The sequence below is a fragment of the Chiloscyllium plagiosum genome, unplaced genomic scaffold (genome assembly GCF_037043375.1).
Source record: "Chiloscyllium plagiosum isolate Xiang-an unplaced genomic scaffold, Cpla_swu_hap1 HiC_scaffold_23, whole genome shotgun sequence".
Classification (NCBI taxonomy): Eukaryota; Metazoa; Chordata; class Chondrichthyes; order Orectolobiformes; family Hemiscylliidae; genus Chiloscyllium; species Chiloscyllium plagiosum.
The window spans coordinates 49853535-49878233 of record NW_028270161.1 but is presented as its reverse complement, the minus strand read 5'-3'; the positions used below and the strand labels follow the sequence as shown (position 1 = coordinate 49878233).

At 44.8% G+C, this 24699-nt stretch overlaps 1 pseudogene; it reads left to right on the top strand.

Moving 5' to 3' along the window:
- The first annotated feature begins 17963 nt into the window (after positions 1-17963).
- LOC148145892 (uncharacterized) lies at positions 17964-19291 on the top strand (annotated as a pseudogene).
- Positions 19292-24699: the final 5408 nt, after the last annotated feature.

The window sequence follows — 24699 nt, the reverse complement described above, 5'->3', positions numbered from 1 at the left end:
AATGTCAGCCTGCAAGAATTAATGGTGTGTAATCACAAAGTTAAAAGGGGGGTTCCGAGGGATTGAACCTGCTCTGTACAGCCAAGTGAGCGGATGTGACAGTGGGGTCCACACGATTCTGACTTGCTGAAGTAAAGAATTTGGCCATACTGGACTGTTGGTTTGGGTTACAGTTATGTTTTTTTTAAGCAGTTGAAAAATGCATAGGGAAATTTTAATATCAATGTGGTTTTGTTCCACAGAAATTAGCTATTAACAGAATTTAATAACTAGTTCCCAAATCAATTACTGCATTGACTGGCCTAGATAGATGCACAATATATATTTTTCCAAGCTACACATTGTATGATTTGTTAGATATGGGGCAATAATTATACTGTATAAATGCTTCTTAAATCACAGTGTGTGCTTACTGAGTGGAGTTTGCTGATTAAATTTCATGGAAACTCACTATGTATTAATGATAATGAAGAGAAGAGGAAGACAAATGCTTAAATGGGGGATTGACAAGTGACAATGATTAATGGTGTTTTTGTTTATTGATCTGGCTTGGTGCCAAAGTGTGGAGGCTGAATTTTGCAAACACCGTCTGCTGATAGTACTGCGCTATCACAGATGTTTGCCTGGCCTTATTGTCATAGATGAGTGCTTGAGAAAGTCCTTCAAAGGAAGATTTTTAAGTCAAGATGTTCAGACACATTTATGACACACCTCTGTAGTAAGTGGGACTTGAACTTGAACCTGCTATTCCAGAAGTAGGAACATTACCTTGGCACCACCACAGTTAGTTCCTTTGATGAGTAACAATTCCACTTTATAATTATTTGTTAAATATGGTGAAATTTGTTTCCTTAGATCGCTTTGAGCAGTTGCATCAGAAAACAAATGTCTCCATTTCTGGAGAGACTGCTGATCAGAATTATTAGGATTCAGTTTGTGGCACACTCTGAACAGATTGCCACAACAAAATACTGAGATTTAGATTCCCTACGGTGAGGAAACAGGCCCATCAACCCAATTAGTCCACACCAACCCTCCAAAGAGTAACCCACCCAGACCCATTTCCTTCTGACTAATGTACCTAACACTACAGGCAATTTAGCATAGCCAATTCACCTGACCTACACATCTTTGGATTGTGGGAGGAAACCGGAGCAAACCCATGCAGACATGGGGAGAATGCGCAAACGCCACACAAACAGTCGCCCGAGGCTGGAATCAAACCTGAGACCCTGGTGGTGTGAGGCAGGAGTGCTAACCACTGAACCATCATTACCTGGGGATAAAAGCAATAAATGGGAGAAGTATTTGGCAGGTCAGGCAGCATTTGTGGAGAGAGAAAAACAGTGAAAGTTTCAGATCGATCGTCAGTCTGAAACATTCTCAAATCACAGAAAAACCTCAGACAGAACTAGGCCTTTCAGAACATAGCTGTCCGAATGGACTTTTCACATTTTGCTATTCCCTTGCCTTCTCCCTATAATTGTGCACCTTGTTTCTTTAGAAATAATTCTACTTCATGTTTGAATGTGACTCCCTTACACCTCTTTTTTTGCTTGACATACTCTGCTCCTTGGGTAATGGGTTGAGGAGTTATGGACAACAGGCAGGAAAGTGGGGTAAATGAGATCAGTCATGATGGAATGGTGGAGCAGCCTCAAGGGGGCAGAATGGCCTACTCCTGGCAATTAGATCCTAGCTCTCTTCTTTTTTGTCTCCACCGATATTGTCTGACACGTTGAATACTTGCAGCAATGTAAACAGAAAAGTTTTTTCTTTGTTTTTGCAAGCTGAATGCTTAAAAAGCCCCAATGTGATTTTGTGTTATTCATAAATGGAGCTTTTTTTTTCTCTTCTCTTGTTTGACATTCAATGACAAAACAACACATTTTTTGTTTTCGAGACACCAGGATTAATGCTTAGCACTTCTGTCATAAAGTTTGCTTCATCCACTCCCATTGCTGTTCTATTGAATGGCAATTCTCAACCCCAGAGGTCCAATCTGCTTATCGAACTGGAAGAATAGGCACTAAGAATAGGGATCTATGTAAGTATTTGAAAAGTGTTTACTTTTCTTGCACTTTTGGTCAGACTCATGTGAAATATAAAATCTGCCATGAACAAATGCAACCAGGCAGCATTTAAAATGTAAGTTGAGTTCTGTCTTTCCAAAAGATACCATGTAAAAATAGCCCTTGATATATTTAGACACAATGTGATTAATGGAGCTGAAAATGAGTTTAATGCAAAATATAAACACTTTTAATCACCGTGTCAATCCACCATCTGTGAGTAACCTAATTTTAAGTTGCTGAAAGTATCTTTTAAAAATAAATTATCGGTGGAAATTTTGACATGGGGCAAGAAATTTGGGAAAATCTGGTGAAATGTCAAGTGAAGCTTTTCTTGACATAAAGATTGAAAAGGCCTTTTTCCAAACTAAGTGCTGGATTTAAGATGACATTCAAGATTCAAGATCAGAATTATCACTCATTATCACCCTCATGATGACTTAATTAATATGCCAGTTCACATTCTCACACCCACTGAATGGAAACTAGATGGTGAGAATTCCTGACCTGACAATCTAAGCGGGTGCCTGGTGACTCCAATTGTCCACTTGCTCATCTGGCCCTCCATCTTGGACACCTGGCACCAAGGTCTCCGGGCACTCTTAATGGGCAGCGAACACACATACACCCCCATGTCCAAAGACATTGGCATCCAACACGTACCAGTTTCAACACATCATCATGGCACATCTCCAATCCACTTATGTTGCACTTCTCCACTTTAATGCTGCATTTCTGACTGCACAGGCCCCTTTAATTGGAATTCTGCTGCAAGGACATTTTGCACACGGACAGTAACCCAGCTCATGGATTGGGCCAGGTTGCATCTCAGAGCTGCGAGCTTTCTTCATTAGCACACACTCACTTTAACCCTACCTGGATGCTCACAGCTAATCCCTGCCAAGCCTTGCCTCACCTTGCCTTTCTGCACTTTGCCCCCTTAGCCAGTATGTCTGTCTTGCATTACTGCTTAGCGCAGACACAAAGCCAGGCAGCTTGTCATGCTTGTCAGCAGTCATCAGTCAAGGGCGTGGAGCATACTGTTGTGTGTCACATTACCACATAAATTCTCAAGCCTACAGCATGTGCCAGCAACCTATGTTGGAAAACACACTGCATCAACCAAGTTGTTATATTTCAATGTCTCGAAGCATAGTCCTCAATCAAGTCAAGGGGGCCTATCATCAGTCAGGGGGTCCCAGTACTGTCAGTCAAGGGCAGAGTTCACCATCAGACCAGGGGTTTGAGCACAGTTAGTCATCCGCTGATTAAGGTCAGCAGCTTCAACTCCCTACAGTCTGGAGACTGGGCTACAATCAGTCTGGCAGGTACGGTGCAAGCAGTCAGGGGATTCATGGATTGTTAACCCAGAGATTTGTAGGCAGAGCATTCAGGGATCTGGTCAGTCATCAGTCAGTCAAGTGAATGGGCAGCAGTCAGTTCTTGGGGGCCAGCTCAATGGACATTGGGATGGGTGGTATCAGGGGACATTATCACTGTGACATCAGGCTACTTTGACAATAACTATCATAGAAACACAGAAAACAGGTACAGGAGTAGGCCACTCAGCCCTTCAAGCCTGCACCACCATTCAATATGATCATGGCTGATCATGCAATCTCAGTATCCCATTCCCTCCCACTCCCATCTTTATCCCTTTAGCCGTGAGTCCCAGATCCCTCTTGAACCTATCTAATGAATTGTCCCTAACAGCTTCCTATGGGAGAGAATTCCACAGGCTCACAATTCTCTGAGTGAAGAAATTCTTCCATATCTCAGTCCTGAATGGCTTACCTCTTATTCTTAGACTGTGACCCCTAGTTCTGGACTTACCCAACATTGAGAACATTCTTCCCACATTTAGCTTGCCCAGTCTTGTCAGGATTTGATGTATTTCTATGAGGCACTCCTCCTCATTCTCCTAAATTCCAGTGAATACAAGCCCAGTCAATCCAATCTTTCCTCATCTTTCAGTTCTGTCATCCCGGGAATCAGTCTGGTGAACCTTTGGACTCCCTCAACAGCAAGAATGTCCTCAGACCAAAACTGCACACAATACTGAACGTGTGGCTTCACCAAGGCCCTGTATAACTGCAGCAAGACATCCCTACTCTGATACTCAAACCCTCTCTCTATGAAGGCCAGCATACCATGAGCTTTCCTCACTGCCTGCTGCCCTGCACGCCAACCTTCAGCGACTGTTCCACCATGACACTCAGGTCTCATTGCACCTCACCTTTTCCTAAACTGCCACCATTCAGATAATAAGCTGTCTTCTTGTTTTCGTGATCAAAGCGGATAACCTCACATTTACCCACATTATGTTGCATTTGCCAAGTATTTGCCCACTCAGCCAGCCTGTCCAAGTCACGCTGTAGTCTCTTAGCATCCTCCACACTGCCACCTAGCTTTGTGTCTTCTGCAAATTTGGAGATATCACGTTCAATTCCTTCACCTAAATCATTAACGTATATTGTGAACAGCTGGGGTCCCAGCACTGAACCCTGCCGCACCCCATTCATCATCACTGCCTGCTGCTCTGAAAAGGGCACGTTTATTCCAACTCTCTGCTTCCTGTCTGCCATGCAGTTTCTGTCCATGTCATTACGTTACCTCCAATAATTTTCATTATTAATCTCTTTTGTGGAACCTTGTCAAAAGCCTTTTGAAAGTCCAGATACACAACATCTACTGATTCACCATTGTCTACCCTACTGGTAACATCCTCAAAAACTTCCAGATTTGTCAAGCATCATTTCCCTTTAGTGAAACCATGCTGACTTTGACTGATTCTGTCACCGCTTTTCAAATGCTCAGTTATTACATCCTTAATGATTAACCCCAGCATTGTCCCCATCACCATTGTCAGGCTAACCAGCCTATAATTACCCATTTTCTCTCTCCTTCCCTTTTTAAAGAGTAGAGTTATGTTAGCTACACTCCAATCCATTGGAACTCTTTGAGTCGACAGAATGCTGAAAAATGATCACGAATGCATCCGTTATTTCTAGGGCCACTTCCTTAGATATTCTGGGATGCAGAGCTTCAGACCCTGGGGACTTATTGAGTTTTAATCCCATCAATTTCCTCAATACTGCTTCCTGACTAATAAGGATTTCTTTCAGTTCCTCCTTTATGCTCGACCCTTGTACCCTAGCATTTCTGGAAGATTATTTGTGTCCTCCTTAGTAAAAACAGATCTAAAGTATTTGTTCAACTGGTCTGTCATCCCTTTGTTGTCCATTGTGAATTCACCTGAATCTAATTGCAAGGGACCTACATTTGTCTTCACCAGTCTTTTCCTCTGCACGTATCTATGGAAGCTTTTGCAGTCAGTTTCTATGTTTTCCACAAACTTACTTTCATATTCTATTTTCCCTTTCTGAATTGTTCTTTGTTCTCTTCTGCTGAATTTTAAATTTCTCCCAGTCCTTGGGTTTGTTGCTTTTTCTGGCCAATTTATGTACCACCTCTTTGGCTTTAACACTGTTCCTGACAGGGATATACAAATGTTGAAGTTCATTCATGTGTTCTTTAAATGTCTGCCATTGCCTACCCACTGTCAACTCCAAAATAATCCGTGGCCAGTCCAGTTTATCCTAGCCAATGCATGCCTCATACCATCAAAGTTAGCTTTCTTTAAAGTTAAAAATCACACAACACCAGGTTTAACTGGAAGCACACTAGCTTTCAGAGCGCTGCTCCTTCATCAGGTGATAGTCTCTAAATCAAGCTTTCTTTAAGTTCAGGACCCTAGTTTCAGATTTAGTCACTGTGGTCTCAACAGGGGGAGTGGACAGTTTATACTGTGGAGACAGGGTAAGGATGAGAGCTGCAGTTGTAACTCCACATGGAAAATGGGAATTGTTGGGGGAACTGTGGCAACGGGCTGGCAAGAGAATGGCAGGTAGGATGGAATATGGGAGCTCAGGGGCAGACATGATAACTGGACTGAGCCTGTGACTCACGGTGCCCAGTGAAACCTGCATTGCCTTCCATGATCTCTCAACCCCTACAAATCGAAAATGACTGTCACCACACATAGAGTGGACAGAATCAGTGTTTCCTTCCAGACCAATACACGGTCTCCAATTCTGAGAGACAAAGGGCCAATTACAGTAATCATGCACTTGCAGATTGAAGTCATTTGAAATCACGTGAAATGCATATGGTGTATAACTGTGTGAGGTACAAATAAAGGTCTCCTGTGGAGCATTGGTACTGTCCTTGCCTTTGGACCAGGAGGCTCGGGTTCATTTGTTCCAGAACTGTGTAAAATACACTCTAAACTGGCTTTCTGGACAATATCTGTGAGGTGCAAATCACAAGCAATCTTGACCATGTTATTAGTCATTGAAGATAGACATCTCTGTGAAACAGAAGTAATCTCAGGCAATCATAAAAGAGGCACATACAAGCCACAAATATATTGCAAGATCTTATATGCTGCACCGAGGCATGGAACTGATTTGCTCTCAACTTGGTCTGTAAAGTTCTGTTGTATGCGGTAATGCCTTTCTGTAGGTGATAGGCTGAGAGGAGAAGGGGTCAATAGTTTAGAGTGTCATACTGTCTTTTTGCATTATGTCTGCATTCATCAGAATAAGGTCCTATGTCAAACTTCCGTGGAAACTCATTCCATGGCATCTCCTTGTTGGAGTGCTCCACTTCCCACTGTAAGAAGCAGAATGCAAAGCAGCCATTTGTGAGTGATGGTAACCGCTCACATGGCTAAGGATCTGATCTGGTCCTTTTGTTCCCCACAGAGGTTCATGGTGAGCATGACTAATGGGTCCAGCCTCAGCAGGTGTCTTTCCTCTCTTGCTGTTCGTCAACAAAAATGCAGAGAAATTGAGGAGGAACAAATGTATCAGCTGGGACTGTCATAGTGTTAAGGGTTTAGATGGAAAGGAGTTTGTTAAGTGTGTACAAGAAAATTTTCTGATTCAGTATATCGATGTACCTACTAGAGGAGGTGCAAAACTTGACCTACTCTTGGGAAATATGGCAGGGCAAGTGACTGAGGTGTCACTGAGGGAACATTTTGGGGCCAACGACCATAATTTTAATAGTTGTAAAATAGTGATGGAAAAGGGTAGACCAGATCTAAAAATTGAAGTTCTAAATTGGAGAAAGGCCAATTTTGACAGCGTTTGGCAAGCACTTTCAAAAGCTGATTGGGGGCAGATGTTCACAGGAGGTGCAAAACCTGTACAAGGCCGCAAAGAATCCTTCCACATCCAGCAGAGATTTTCCTGCAACATCCAAACACCTCATCTACTGTGTCTGTTGCTGTTAATGTGGTCTCCTCTACATTGGGGAGACAGGACACCAACTTGTGAAATGGTTTCAGGGAACATCTCTGGGACACACGCAACAAACAACCCCACCGCCCTATGGCCAACCACTTAAACTCCTCCTCCCACTCTGCCAAGGACTTGTAAGTCCTGGGCTTCCTCCACTGCCAAATCAAAGTCACCTGAAACTGGAGGAAGAATGCCTCATCATCCACTTGGGACCCTACAACCACACGGCATTAACATTAACTTCACCAGTTTCTTATGTCCCCTTCTGCTACCTCATCCCAGATCCAATCCTCCAATTTGGCAGTGTCCTGACTTGACCTATCTGTCCAGCTTCCTACCCATATATCTGCTCTATAGTCCCCACCTCATCATCACTTCCCCCCCATCTACCTATCGCCTTCGCCCCATTCGACCCTCACTCTCCAATTTATCTCTCAGCCCCCATCCCCCACCCCACCCTCCCTCCAACATTCCTGATGAAGGCATTATGCCCGAAACATTGACTCTCCTGCTCCTTGGATGCTCCATGACCTGCTATGCTTTTCCAGTGCCACACTTTTGGATTATGCCAAGCAGCATGCACATGGAGGTGTCCTCACGCTGCGCCGGAGATAAGGGAGGCCCAGAGTCCTCGGTGTTAGGCCTGGGACACTGTCAGTGAACTGGGCCCACTGCTGGAGCAGAACTTGTGACATGAAGGAGTGGGCTCCATCTTGTCCCACTGGCCATCAAGGGGACAGCTGTGTTGAACTTTTATGAAGGAGCCACTGGAGTCCTGTTCAGCATCTCTCAATCATCATCACAAATGTACTTTCAGCTGTTAACATGGCTTCATCTCATTTCCCCATGACAATATCAGTGCTACAATCTGACCAGTAAGATCCCACCAGAGATGGCGTCGCTCAGGAGTGTGACAGATTCTGCGCTCCTTGTGTTGACAGGCAGACATCATAATAAAGCTGAGGTCAACAATAGAAAAGTGTTTGGCTCCATTAGCTTGCAATTGATCTGTGATCATTGGTTACAATTAGAACCTGGCACCCTGGGAACTGCAATGATGATAATATCCTTGAGAACTCTCGTTTTCCTGATACATTTGAGGGGCCTTACTGGGAAGTTACTGGAAGACAAGGGCCACCCTCTGTAACCATGACTCTGTCACACAACCCCCCTCACCCCGAGTGAGGCAGAGTGTAGACACAACACACCTATACCTCAACCTGGGAACAGATGGCAGGCCTGCTGTAAATGAGGTTCTCCTGTTTGGTGTTGGTCTTGTGGAGCCTTGCAATACACTCCTGATAAGCGTGTGCCACATAATCCCAGCATGCCATGCAGAGAAAATAGTGGATTCTGATGAGCTGGGTGACTGGAGCAGTTTTCTGATGAGGAAGATTAGGACCTTGAGCAGGAGTGAAATAACCTCCTCTATAATAGAGAGCAGTAGTGTCAGGTACTGCAAGTAGACATGACATAATTGACACCCAGCTCCAGTGGATGAGAACTGATTTCAGTCAACATTCATGACTGAGAGGTTGTTGGTGTACAATCTGTTACCAGCTTTTGTGTTTCAAGATGCAAGATTCAAGATGAGTGTTTGGTTTCAGTTCACTTTTAGTGTGGATGAATAAAGGAGAATGTTTTGAACCATTTGAAATCTTTCCTGTACAGGTAGTTCTTCTATAACTTGATGGTTGCATTCTTGTGCAACCCCACATTATAGAAAAACCATGCTCTAAAATCAGCACTTGAAGTGTCGGTGATGTAATCGCATTGCAGCCAACACACCTTTTAAATGTCCGTGCTTTAGAAACAGTGTCCCCAGTTTGTCAATCATGTTACAGCAAATTCGCATTCACGAAATATGCAGGATAGCATAGCAGAACGGCCTCCAGGTGACAGTCCCATGTTGAGCCATGGTAAGATGCTGGGTTGTGGTACAGCATTGGGAAAACGCAGAGGGTTCCATGAAGGGATGTGGTCAAGGACAGGTGGGCTGTGTAAAATGGTACTTAAATAGCAATTGGGTTAGGAATATGCTGCTTTACATGCCACTAGGTTACATGAAATGCATTGGTTTGGGGCCGCTGTGCCCCTACATTGATGGTGAAGAGCAAATCTGAACTGTCAATTCCTGACCGAGCATCCAGTGCTGGGACATGCCAGCAGTGCTGAATACTCCTGGCTATGGCAAGTGGGAGAATTGGGTTGACATCAGACAAGAGAGTAAAATCTGAGGGAGTGTTGCTGAACAACGAGACCTTGGAGTGCAGATTCATAGCTCCTTGAAAGTAGAGTCGCAGATAGATAGGATAGTGAAGAAGGCGTTTGGTATGCTTTCCTTTATTGGTCAGAGTATTGAGTATAAGAGTTGGGAGGTCATGTTGCAGCTGTACAGGATATTGGATAGGCCACTTTGGAATATTGTGTGCAATTCTGGTCTCCCTATCGGAAGGATGTCGTGAAACTTGAAACGGTTCAGAAAAGATTTACAAGGACTAAGCCAGTGTTGGAGGGTTTGAGCTATAGGGAGAGGTTGAATGGGCTGGGGCTGGTTTCCCTGGAGTGTCGGAGGCTGAGGGGTTATAGAGGTTTATATATTTAAAAGGGGCATGGATAGGATAAATAGAAAAGGTATTTTTTCTGGGGTTGGAGAGTCAAGAACAAGGGGGCATAGTTTTAGGATGAGAGGGGAAAGATATAAAAGAGACCTAAGGGGCAACTTTTTCACGCAGAGGGTGGTATGTGTATGGAATGAGCTGCCAGAGGAAGTGGTGAAGGCTGATACAATTGAAACATTTAAAAGGCATCTGGATGGCTATATGAACAGGAAAGATTTGGAGGGATATGGGCTGGGTGCTGGCATATCTGGTCAGCACGGCTGAGTTGGTCTGAAGGGTCTGTTTCTGTGCTGTACATCTCTATGACATTATGACTCTATAAGAGAGGTATCATAAGTGCATGCTACCTAGTTAACTAGGCAGGTTTGGGATGAGAAACCCTTCATGAAATTCACTAAAATTGTAATCAAATATTTGTAAAACCAATCTGCTGGTGTCTTTACATCCGAATAGACCAGTTTAATCTTTAGAGCTGACTTAGTTGCCTGCAGACAAGTTCAAATAGTGAAAACCCCTGATGGTGATTGCAGTATTTGCTGTGTGTCCAATCTTCATGGACTCGCTTACCCACATGCACTGTGTACAATCCCATCCAGTGTGACACTACTGTTCCCTCACCTGTGGTTTTCTGGAACTGAAGATGACCACTCCTTTTGTGTCACATGTTGCGTATGTGCCCTTGGTCTTTTTTGACATTTGTGAAAGTCTTTGACCATGACGTTCTCCAGGAAGACATTTCCTGCTGGCAGTGGGGCTTTACTGCCGTTCCTCCTGGGGCTCTGCTAGTTTTGTGTGTAGGACAGCTCTTAGTGTTCTGTTTGTGCTGGCCCAAATGATTATGCGAACAGGAATTACTCTGTAACTTACACTTGAAATTGCATTGATTTTCTTTTTACACTAGTTTTGCTGGTTTTGGGCAATTTGTACCCAGAGAATAATTTCAAATAAATTAATAATTTAAACAGAATGTTCAAATTAGACAGCATCAATGCTGAACAACTTTCATTTGAGGTACTGAGCTTTTATAGCATCAGTCACTTTGTCATATTTGTTGTTATATGTAATTAAATGCTCGTAGCTCATAAAAGTTTTGATCGTGGTTCCAATTTAAAAATTTATGCTCTGTGGCGTTGCTCAGTTTTGGCTGGATGTTTCAATAAAATAGAATGATGATAACAACAACCACTTGTATTTGTATTGTGTCCTGAGTATGGTTCAACAACCTGAAGAACCTCATCAGTGTTCTGAGCAAACATTTAACGCTGAGTAACACTAAGGAGCTATTAGGAGAGATAATGAAAAACTTGATCATAGAGATCAGTTTTACAAATGCCTTAGAGCAGGATGGAGTGGATTAGGAAGGGAATTCCAGAACTTCGGCCCCCCCAGCAGTTAAAGACACATCTCTCATTGGTAGAGTGATTAAAATTGGAGGTGCGCTGAAGGTCACAATCAAAGGAACATGAAGATTTCAAAGTGTTATAAGATGACAGGAGGTTACAGACATTGGGGAGTTGTGTCAGAGGGTGATGGTAATTTAAAAACAAGAAGGAGAATTTTCAAGTGAACGTATTGGATTATGTTGAGTAATGTAAGTCAGTAAGTATCAGATTGATGGTTGGAGAGGACTAGTTGTGAGTCTTGATACAAGCACCAGAGTTTTATGTGAGTTTAATTTTATGTAGTTGAATGTAGCAGACAAGTCAGTTGGGCATTGGGATTGTCAAATTCAGAGGCAGCAGGAAAGCATGAACATTTCTCAATTGGAAATAGCAATGTCACAGAGGTGAAAGCAAGCTGCACTAATGAAGACACTGATATTTAGTTTGAATGTGACACCAAAGTTTCTTAATCGTAATTTGGGGATGCAAATGATCATCAGTGGTTAGAATTGTGTTGTAGCAATATATAGCAACCAAAATACATTGTTGCAAATGTGTTTGACAGTTCACAATATCCACACAGCCCATTAAACAATAATTTCATATTTGGCACAGGTTGAAAATGATGACTGCACTCACAGCTGGATCAAGTCTGTTGGTGAACTAACTTTGGTTAACAATTCTCCGACTGGCCTTTTATCTGTCACCTTCCCCCATTGTCCATAATGACATAATTATGTTTGGGCCTTAATCTATGCCTTAAACTTAAACAGTACATTGACTGCCAATCCAATTTCTGTACTCAAGAGGTTTTTAGTAATCCTCTCAGAAATGAGAATAACCCTTCTTTATATTCATGTCTTCATCACTTGCATAGTGGAGCTGTTAGTAGCAATTGTATTTTGTTGGCAGTCCATTTTTGATATATTTTGACCTTTGACCCAACTAGGTTGTGTTCGCAGGCCTCTATCATCTATCCAATAGCACATGACAACTTGGTGAGGGAGAGAGTTGTTGTTCCCAAATGTAAATATAATGTTGAATCACTGTGGACATTTTAGTTTAGGTGCAAATGCAAATACATGTTGTTTGTTTTATTTTCAAATTAAAGTCCAATCAAGTCAAAAGACAATGTGCATCTTTTTAACACTGAAATGTTACTGACCACAGACAAATGGATTTCAAATCTTTGCAATTCCTATAAGCAGCAGGTTTCAAATACCGCTTCTCCTTGCCCTCGTGAACAGTACAAAGTGAATAAAAAGCAAATTGGAATAATTCCTTGAAGCTGCATTCAGTCAAAAAAAACCAAGGTATTTTGGCTACTTAGTTTTCAGTGTCTGAGCCCAGTATTGAGAAAAGTCTGATGGAAATCCTTACTAACATTTTAAAAAATTATTTTATGGTGATCATCATCATGTTTTTCAGTTACCTAGCTCTCAAATTATTTGACTTCAATATTTGCTATTTTTTCTGATCATTGAGTTGTTAGTTGTTTATTCATTATCAATCACTGGGTTTTGCAACCTGGCCAAACCCCCTCAAAATATATTAAGATAAGAGCATGGACCCTAACGTTTTCTTATTTTAAAAGTAACTGTAAGGCATAACGTTCAAGATGCAATTCGATTGGTCAAACGACTCAGCTTTAAGCAAAACAAACTTCATTTATATACTATAGTTAAAATACAGACAAAATGAAAATAAAAGAATTGGCTTAACTGTGACTCTATTGAAATGCTTAACAAAATAATACACCTATTAACTGCTACTAACTAACTGTTCTAACATGGTAACATCCCATAAACACACACTTGGCAAAAGCACATTCAGTAAAATAGATTGTCTTCGATACAATTCTAGCAGCAAGAAGTGAACCACAGCTTTCAGCTGTAACAGAGAGCTTCCAGAACCAGCTTCAAGACCCCAGCAACTGCAGAAACTAAAACTAAAAATCCTGGTTCTGTGGGAGCTTGACACCACCCATTCATGCTGTTTCTATTGTTCCAGCTTTAAAATAAAGCCCCTAGGCCTCTCAAGCTGTTTGCTTATTGGCTGAGCAGCAGACAGCTCAGCATTGCTGTCTCAACTTTTCTTCATCAAGAAAAACAGGACAAAATACACCTCATAAAGCCATAGTATCATCACAAATTACTGGCGGAACGTTGTCATATTAAGGTCAAGGAAAGACAGAGAGCTATTTTCAGAATAAACATACAGCCAAAACGATTATTGTTAATGACTGAGATGAGTAATGATAATGAAAAACTTGATGGCAGACGTGTTTTTCAACCCCTAGGTGTTCTAGTTTCATACTCAAAGACTAAATAAATCATTATATTTGGATTGGCCAGAGAATTCTCCAGAATGTTCTGTATTATTTCTTCAGGAAATAAGTACTCTTTTATTCTCTTTATAAATACCCTTCCAATTTTGCTTTCAACAGTGTAGTTTACTGCAGCCAAACTCTCTCTCCTGTTTCACCCCTTCGATTATCTTTACTCTCAGCTGCTGTTGTATTCTGAAGTCTGCAGGCTTTTTCATCACTCAGCAGTCCAAAATACTTAAGGGTGTATAAGAAAAAACACAATCCTGACAGCCACTGTTTGAGATTTTTGCAGCATTGATTAGAACAAATGTTACCAGCACCACTTTCCCTCATGTGGTTTTCACCCTGTGCTCATTAACTCGATATTAAAAGTTCTACAAGCTGGTGCCTCGTTGATATCATTAGGACTGAAAATGATGTGCAGCAAACAAAAATGTTGCCACAAACAAAATGTAATGAGAAGTATTAACCCTTTGAGTCATTTGAGATCAGCTTTTGCGGATTTTCCCACATTTCATAGATAGCCAAATTGATTTTCTTAGCTGAAAGGAAAATTATATTGCATAATCTTTGATGCTGTTTAACTTAGGCATTTTAATTTTGCAATGCTTTGATGAACAAATGCTACCTATGATATTCAAATGTTAAGTTACTTTGGTCTGAATTTGGCAGCAGGAATAACAGTGAAGTTAACTGTACTTCCTGAAATAGTAACCTGACAGCAACTTACTTTGACTACACGTGAGCAGTTAAATATATAAATTAGAAAATCTCTCTCTAAGGTATCCTGCTCCTCCAAACAATTTTTAATACTGATTTGTCACCAAGAGATAATATACTTGAATAAATAGAAGAATATGAATTTTGCAACATTGTATAATAAGTATCCATTAAAGATGACAGATAACATTGTGTCCAGTGTATTTAACCAAAAATTATTTTTAAAGGTGTTATAAATATTTCTTATGCACTATCTCTCAGTTACTGAAAGTGAACTTTAACAAGCGTGTTGTCTCATTCCTTCCCATTTTTGTTATTCAGGGAGGGTTATTTTTGTTTTCAGTTTATTCACATCCTGTAATTAATTTCACATTGAGTTAATTATTCTAATTTGCACTTCTCCAATCTGATTGGGTTAAATATATTTGTATTTTCTTGCTCTGTTGGCAAAGCAAATATAAGCTTCTGTACTGCTATGGAATTTTAATCATTCTAAAGTCAGTGGGCAAGTCTTGTACCATTTGTTTGACGGTGACCTCAAAGTCACGGCCAATAATTCTCCATCCTAAAAGTGTAGTTCAGAAGCTGCAGTTCCGAAATAGGGACTATTCCCACAATAACGTAATGCTTGGGGAAGCAAGCATTTCATGTATTATGAAGAATGTAAGGAGGCCAAGAACTGTAATCTGTGCGGAGAGGCGGGCCACATGTACAAGGCCTGCCCAAGACGAGGGGCCGCCACCTATGCACAGATGGCCGGAGGTGGCAACACGAGCCGTGGACCACATAAGACCAACAAGGTACCACAAAACAGCACGGGAACGGTGTCTGGGGGCACCCAGAAGGAAGGGCGGGCTGTAGCGGAGCAGACGGCAGACAGCGGGGAGGTGCAGCAGCCGATCCAAGCTCCTTCAAGACAGACGGAGGAAATGGAAGAGGAGGGAACAAAGGAGGCAGAGGATTACTGTCAAAAGCAGGAAGAGGAAACCTTACCAGGCCCTCAAAGCCACCAGCAAAGGGGGAAGCGACACCTACACGACGAGGATACAGGCAGCTCTTCCGACGGTGAGGACGGGCGCAAAGAGGGTCGTCACCAGAGGAAGAGACAGAGCGCGTGGGGAAAAAGGAGGGCAGCACCGCCCAAACAGGGAAAGACGATTCCTCTGAGGGGACGGGTAAAGACCTCACCCCACCGGTGAGAACCATGAGATACCCACCGGCCCACAGCTCCAGGTAACTGGGAGCAGCGGTCCTGTGACAGCCCCACTGTCAGATGGAGAACTGGATTGTGCGGACCCTGGGCCCGACCCGAAGACACCAGAGCGGGGAAATGGTCCCTGCGTGGAGCCGCATAGCTACCTCAGCCCTGGGAGGGTCCAGCAGTTTGCCATCGCCACGGGCATGCACAGAGCTACCCCAGAGAGGCAAGACCAGCAGCAAATGGACACTGTTAACCTTGTAAACTGTTAAAATGGGGATAAGAGTTGCCAGCATCAATGTGCATAGCATCAAATCAGCTACGCGATGTGTTTCTACGATGGCCTTCCTGGCCAACGTTAAAGCCGACGTCCTTTTTCTTCAGGAGTGTGGGATACCGCACCTCATCAGGTACAGGAGATGGTCAAGCTTGTGGGCCCATGGGCCGTCAGTTTGGTTGGGGGCAACGATAGCTGCGCCTCCGGCCTGGGTATCCTGTTGCGAGGAGGCAACTTCACCATCTCCGAAGTGAAAGAGGTGGTGGGTGGGCGCCTCCTCATCGCCGACGTCATGTTTAGGAATGCTCCCCTGAGACTGATTAATGTATACGCCCCAGTGGGTAAGAGTGAACGGTTGGCCGTCCTGCAGCAGCCTTCACTGTTCCTGGCTGCATCCAGGCCGGTCATTCTGGCCGGAGACTTCAACTGTATCATTGATGCAGATGGACGATTCAGCGGGGGGGGGACAGTAAACTGGATGCCACGTCCAGAGCCCTGATGGACACGGTAAAAGATGCCAAGCTGCACGATGTCTTCAGCACCCCTGCAGACAGAGCGCAGCGTAGATACACCTGGTCACGGGCAGACGGTCTATCCGCTCAAGGATAGATTACCTGTTTGTGTCCCGAACACTCTCGGTCAGATCCACTGACGTCAAGCCCGTGTTCTTCTCTGACCACTGCCTCCTGCCGGCCGACTGTCACCTACAGGACGAGCAGCGGGCTGGTAAGGGAACGTGGAAGCTGAACGCAAAGCTGTTGACCCCGGGAAACATTGAGGAGCTCAAGAGGGACTACGCAGGTTGGAGAACTGTGAAGGCCCTCTTTGAGTCCCCAGCAGACTGGTGGGAAACAGTAAAAGGGAACATCAAGAGGTTCTTCATCCTCAAAGGTGTTCAGGAGGCGAGAGAGAGGCTGGGAAAACTGTCCCAGCTCCAGGAAAGTATGCAGAACCTGCACCTGCTACAGACGTTGGGGTTCGATGTCACGGAGGACCTCAAGGAGGTGAAGGGCCAGCAAGCCTTGGAGGCCTCCAAGATAATCTTCCGGTCCAGGGTCCGCTCGGTGGAGCAGGATGAGACGTGCTCACGTTTCTTCTTCCAGAAGGTGCACAAAGAAGGCTCCATGCTCAGCAGCCTGAAGGAAGAAGATGGCTCGATAACATCATCTCAGTCTGACGTCATGAGGATCAGAAAATCCTTCTATGCCAGAGTGTATGACGCAAAGCCAACCGACAGCGTGGCCTCCCAGTCGTTCCTGTCCTCTATCACGGAGGTCTTAGACGACAGAACACAGTAGAGGCTGGACCAGCCGCTATCTCTGGACGAGCTGACCAAGGCCCTCGAGTCCTTTGAAAAGAATAAAACCTCCCAGAAGCGACGGCTTACCGGTCGAGCTCTATCCTGCTCTGAGGGACTTGATTGGCCAGGACCTGTTGGAGGTGTATGTCAGTATGCTTCGGGCAGGTACCATGAGTGAATCCATGAGGAAAGGCATCATTGCCCTCATCTACAAGCGGAAGAGGGAAAGGGAGGAACTCAGAAATTGGAGACCAATCTCACTATTGAATGTGGATTACAAAATTCTGCCAAAGGTAATCGCCAACTGGGTCAGTTCTGCTCTGGGTGATTCACCCTGACCAAACCTGTGCTGTACTGGGCAGGAAGATCGCTGAGAGTCTCGCACTCCTCAGGGATATGATCGCCTACGTGCAGGACAGAGGGTTGGACACCTGCCTCATCAGCTGGACCAGGAGAAAGTCTTTGACAGGATATCACACAGGTATATGAGAGATGTTCTCTCCAAAATGGGATTTGGGAAGGGAATCTGCAATTGGATCAGACTGCTCTACACCAACATTGTCAGTGCAGTCTCAATCAATGGGTGGGAATCAGATAGCTTCCCAGTCAGATCTGGAGTCAGGCAGGGCTGCCCTCTCTCTCCTGCCTTGTTTGTGTGTTGCATAGAGCCATTTGCCGAGTCCATCAGGAAGGATGCAAGCCTGAGAGGGGTGACTATTCCTGGCAGCGGGGCCCTGCAGGTCAAGGCCTCCCTGTACATGGATGACGTCGCCGTTTTCTGCTCGAATCTGTGTCTGTGCACAGACTCATGTGCATATGTGACCAGTTCGAACGGGCCTTGCGGGTCAAGGTACACCGAGGCAAGAGTGAGGCCATCCTCTTCAGGATCTGGGCCGACCAATCCTCGATCCCCTTCACCGTCAGGACCGACCACCTGAAGGTGCTGCGTATTTGGTTCGGAGGGGCTGGAGTGTGCGCCAAGTCTTGGGAGGAGCGTATCAGCAAAGTGAGGCAGAAACTGGGCAGATGGAAGCTACGGTCGATCTCCATCGCGGGAAAAAACCTGGTCATCAGGTGTGAGGCACTGTAATTGCTGTTATACATGGCACAGGTCTGGCCTATTCCCAGAACCTGTGCCGCTGCAGTCACCCGAGCCATCTTCCAACTTATATGGAGATCAAAGATGGACTGGGTCTGAAGGGACTTGATGTATAAATATCTGGGCAACAGGGGAAAAAACATACACAATACCACCCTCACCCTGATGGCCACCTTTGTGTGTGGCTGCATCAAGCTGTGCGTGGATCCCCGGTACGTAAACACCAAGTGTCACTACGTACTGAGGTTCTACCTGTCTCCGGTGTTGCAAAGGATGGGCCTGGCTCCTCTGCCGCGGAACGCTCCGAGTAGTTGGACCGTTCCGTATCACCTGTCCTTCATGGAGACGTTTATGAAGAAAAACACCTTTGACCACAAGTCCATCAGGAAGTGGTCAGCACATAGTGTCCTTGAGACCCTTCAGGAAAAGGAGAGGGTGGATCCTATCGAGCGGTTCCCTGAGCAGACTGTCAAAGCCATTTGGCAGAATGCCTCATCGCCCAAACTTTCCAACAAGCACCAAGACATGACTTGGCTGGTGGTTAGAAGGGCTCTGCCTGTGAGATCCTTTATGCACGTCCGGACTCTCAGCCGCACCGCACGCTGCCGTCGAAGCGGCTGCGGGGGGGACGAGACTGTCACACACCTCCTTCTGGAATGTGCCTATGCAGAGGAAGTCTGGAGAGGAATGCAGTGGTGTTTGTCGAGGTTCGTCTCGAGCAGCGCCGTGACGCGGGACTCCGTGCTGTACGGCCTGTTCCCCGGGACGCACACTGAGACGAACATCAACTGTGCCTGGAGGATCATCAACTCGGTGAAGGACGCTCTCTGGGTGGTCCGAAACCTGCTGATTTTCCAGCTGAAGGAGTTGACCCCGACTGAGTGTTGCAGACTGGCACATTCCAAGGTCCAGGACTACGTGTTGAGGGATGTGCTGAAGCTTGGGGCAGCTGCCGCCAAGGCGCGATGGGGAAAGACCACCGTGTAACATCTGCCTGCCTAAAGAAGAACAGGGGGCCCATGCAGTCATTTGGGCTCTGCTGATGCCTCAGCTAATTATATGGATATATGATTGATAAACGTACAGATCTGTATATACAAATGATAAATTCTGATCTCTGTATGCAAAGAAATGAAATGTTTACATATGTATGACATGACCAACTGTACAGACCATCAAAATATTTTATGAATAAAGTATATTTTTGAAATTAAAAAAATGTGTATAATGCTAAGTGAGCTTTGATGCAGCATAAAATAAAGCATGTAACATCCAGCTAGCTCAATGAAAGTCCTTAAAGAATGTCAGTGGTATGAGGAATAAGCCACCTGAATAGAAGTCAAATATTTTGTATAAATTTTAAGAAATGCACAAATGAGACGGAACCCAGCAGAAAATCCTGAAGTCGTGACTAGCATCTGATGCATCAAGGATAAAATGCCTAGAATACTGGCAGCTGCTTACATTACAGTGTGGAAACAGGCCCTTCGGCCCAACAAGTCCACACCGACCTGCCGAAGTGCAACCCACCCATACCCCTGCATTTACCACTTACCTAACACTGCGGGCAATTTAGTATGGCCAATTCACCTGACCTGCACATCTTTGGACTGTGGGAGGAAACCGGAGCACCCGGAGGAAACCCACGCAGACACGGGGAGAACGTGCAAACTCCACACAGTGGGTCGCCTGAGGCGGGAATTGAACCCGGGTCTCTGGCGCTGTGAGGCAGCAGTGCTAACCACTGTGCCACCGTGCCGCCTACACGGTGTTATGTTATGTTTTAGTTATGTTTTTACCAAACCTTCAGAAATTTGAACACCATTACAGTCAGCGAAATATGACTTCACAGAACTCAGTTCCTTTGGACGAGGTCCCCAAAGTAGTCCAACCAGTTTTGCTATGGTCTTCTACACTACACGGTGCTGAAGGTACTGCTTGGACTGAAGAATGTACAGATATTCTGATCCTGCACCATGCTGTGGTTCTCCCTGACTCCCTACATTATTGAAACAGGCCCTTCAGCCCAACAAGTCCACACCAACCCTCCAAAGAGTAACCCACCCAGACCCATTCCCATACTCTATATTTACCCCTGACTAATGCACCTAGCACTGCGGGCAATTTAGCATGGCCAATTCACCTGACCTGCACATCTTTGGATTGTGGGAGGAAACCAGAGCACCGGGAGGAAACCCACGCAGACACGGGGAGAATATGCAAACTCCACACAGACAGTTGCCTGAGGCAGGAATCAAACCTAGGTCCCTGGCGCTGTGAGTGCTAAACACTGAGCCACCGTGCCGTCCCTTCATGCATCACACAGCCTCACAGCATCCTCCAGTTGTCCTGTGCAAAGAATCTGAGCATCAAGTGACATCTTCTGTCTGGATGTTGTTGGTGTGAAGTTCTGGACATGTCCTGCATAGAAATCTGATGCTGATGGGCCATCCTATGTCACGCAATGGTCCCAGTTGAAAGAGACATTTCACTGCAGAAACTCCAACAGGAAGTTTTGACCACACTTCTGGAGGGATATAGTGACACACTCTCTCTCTGTCTCTGAGCTGCATGGAAAATGAACAACTGTGACTATCCTGCACCTTCACCACATGACGAGGGCACCTATGGCTGGAAGCTCCAGATGGAGGACCAACTGTACGTCGACTCGGGATTGTTGCTGTTCCTGGGCTTGCGGGCACCCATGTACTTCATCCGTTTTTGTAGCAGCTCTTCATGAGCGATGACCACAGTGTCGACCCCAGCTTTTGTACCTGGATTCACTGGTGCAGTTCGAATGATCCTGTGTGGGCAATATCTGAAACAAAGCTTCTCCTCAATAATTCACCAATTGCCCCTCCCCAAGTAATCTCGGAAAGGTGTCCTCCCAAACATTGGGACTGGGGGACACGCAAACAAAGAGCCCAGTGTAATGCCTCCACACAGCCATTGCACATCAATGCCCTGACCCAGACGTCAGTCGGGGATTGTATGTGTCACAGCAGTGATGAGGGTTTCTCCTTCTCCCTCAACCACCACAGACCTAACCCAGAAAGACAGAATTGCCCATAGGAAGATCGTGTGGATATATTGTAGTCCGAGGTGTGAAGTGAGCCACTTCTGTACAAGCCAGGGAGCTTAGAAGATGATTGTGACATCGGGAGCTAGTGTGAAATTTTCCAGATTACAGAACAAGATGACTTGCATGTCAAACAGCACAAGGAGCATGTAATATTCAGCATGAAATGATTCCCCAACTGAACAATCTGTAATGGTGAATGGTGGTGGACAATTAAACAGCTCACTGGAGGACAAGGCTCCACAAATATCCCCAGCCTCAATGACAGGAGAGTTCGGCACATCAGTGCTAAAGCTAAGATTGAAGCATTCAAAACAATCTTCAGCCAAAAGTGCTGAGTGAGTGATCCATCTCAACAACTTCCAGAGGTCCCCAGCATCACAGATAATAGTCTTCAGCCAATTCAATTCACTCCACATGATATCAAGAAATGATTGGGACAAAGGCTGTGGGCAATAGTACTGAAGGTTTGTGCATCAGAACCTGCCACTTCCCGAGCCAAGCTTTTCCAGTACAGTTTATCCATCAATGTGCAAACTTGGACAGATATGTTCTATACGCAAAAGGAGAGCAATCCAACTAGGCCAACTACTGTCCTATCAATCTATGCTCAATCATCAATAAAGTGAAGAAAGGTGCTATCAAAGCAGCACCTGCTCAGTGACAGGTCACAGGCTTGGAATCCTGCAGAGTGCAACTCACCTGACTCCCCAGAGACGGTCCACTAGCTGCAAGGCACAAGTCAGGAATGTGATGGAATACTTCCAACTTGCTTGGATAAATGCAACTCCAACAACACTTAAGTGCAGCCTAACAACATCCAGGACAAAGCAGCCCACATACATTTGCTCCCTCCACCATTAACACTCAGTAGCAGCAATGTGTATTAAATACAGGATACACTGCAAAAAATCACCAAGGCTTCTTCAACAGCACCTTCTAAATCCATGACTACCTCTATCTAGAAAGATAAGGGCAGCAGCAACACAGGAACACCACGATCTGTAAGTTTCCCACCAGTTACTTTCTATCCTGACTTGGAAATTCAGGATTGCTGGGTCAAATTTTTGCAACTCCCTTCCTGATGGCATTGTGTGTCTACCAATAGCACATGGTGTGCTGTGGTTCAAAAAGGCAGTTTACCAACATCATCTCAGAGGCAATTAGAGAGGGACAATAAATGCTGGTCTGCCCAGTGATGCCCACATCCTCTGAATGAATAGAAGAAAGACTACAAAACATTACTGGAGCCTTACGGTCATTTGTAGAATTGATGTGTAGTGTTGAATTATGCAATCAACAGTGCTTGGAGCCAGGAGTTTGGTGCAATTGGTCAATGCCTAAGGTACACACACCAGACTGATGTGTTGTGTATTGTGTGGGTGTTTTGTTCAATGCGATTGCCCTTTCCATGACCTCACATTATAGAACTTGGAATCTCCCTCCCTCAGAGAATGTAGCACTCACGCCATGCACTCCAGATGTGGTGGCAACCATTTTTATTTCCAGTGCAGGCTTGCTATTTGGATGAGGATGGAAGGCAACGACGGTCACACTGCATAAAGTGAGTCATAGATGAAGCCTCTAAGCATGAGTGAACCCTTAATATCTTCATATTTCCTTCTTCCTTGACCTTCCAGTTAACCCTATTAGCTTTGATCTCCTTAGCATTCCTACCCATCCTGTTTGTTTAACTGTTCAACTCCCGACTCTGCCACTTGAGCTTCAGGCATACTATGTGGCCATGCGTTTTCTCCTCATGGAGGCCAGGTTGGTCTTCCATGAAATTTATTCCCCCACAATAATCCATACCCTTCCATGTGCTAGTGGCTCCTCCCTTATACATGGAGCTTCCCCCCTTCATAGACATTATCTCTTTCACATTCCAGTGTGTTGCTGCAATCCTCACAACTGAGTTCCCCAGCTTCACTGCCACACAATAATAGTCCCTGAGAATCCTCTTTGACAGTCAGTGGACAGACTCCCAGGACGTACCATGGCCCATAGAACATAGAACAGTATAGCACAGTACAGGCCCTTAGGCCCTCGATGTCATGCTGACCTTTTAACCTACTCTAAGATCAAACTAACCGACATATTCTACATTTTATTATTCATGTGCCTATTCAAGAGTCGTACAAACATCCCATACACACACCACTCTCTGTGTAAAGTACCTATCTCTGACATCTCCCCTAAACCTTCCTCCAATCACCTTAAAATTATGCCCCCTTGTGATAGCCAGTTCCACCCTGGGAAAAGGTCTCTGGCTTTCCACTTGAACTATACTTCCCATCATGTCGTACACCTCGATCAAGTCACTTCTCATCCTTCTTCACTCCAATGAGAAAAGCCCTAGCTCCCTCCACCGTTCTTCATTAGACAGCCCTCCAGTCCAGGCAGCATCTTAGTAAATCTCCGCTGCATCCTTTCTAAAGCTTCCACACCCTTCCTATAATAAGATGACCAGGACTGAACACAATATTCCAAGTGTGGTCTAACCAGGGCTTTGTAGAGCTGCAGCATAACCTCTCAGCTTTTAAATTCAATTCTGCTGCTAATGAAAGCCAACACACCATATGCCTTCCTAACAACCCTATCAAATTAGGTGGCAATTTTGATGGATCTATGGATGTGGACTCCAAGATCCCTCTGTTCCTCCACACTGCCAAGAATCCTGCCTTTAATCCTATAATCTGCATTCAAATTTGACTTTCCAAAGTTAATCACTTCACACTTTTCCAGGTTGAACTCCATCTGCCACTCATCAACCCAGTTCTGCATCCTGTCAATGTCTCGTTGCAAACTACAACAGCCCTCCACACTATGCACCACTCCACCGACCTTCATGTCATTGGCAAACTTACTAACCCACCCTTACATTTCCTCACCCAAGTCATTTATAAAATCACAATGAGCAGAGGTCCCCAATCCCTGCGGAACACCACTGGTCACTGAGCTCCAAGCTAAATACTTTCCACCCTGTCTTCTATGGGCCAGCCAGTTCTGTGTCCAGTTAGCCAGATTTCCCAGTATCCCATGCCTCCTTACTTTCTGAATGAGCCTACCATGGAGAACCTTATCAAACACTTTATAAAATCTGTATACACCACATCCACTGCTCTACCTTCATCAATGTATTTTGTCACATCCTCAAGGAATTCAATAAGGTGTGTGAGGCATGAACTGCCCTCACAGAGTCTGGAAAATCTCAGCAGGTCTGGCAGCATCTGTAAGGAGAGAAAAGAGCTGACGTTTCGAGTCTAACTGACCCTTTGTCAAAGCTGGTGGGTACGTAAGGGAACAAAGCTGAGAC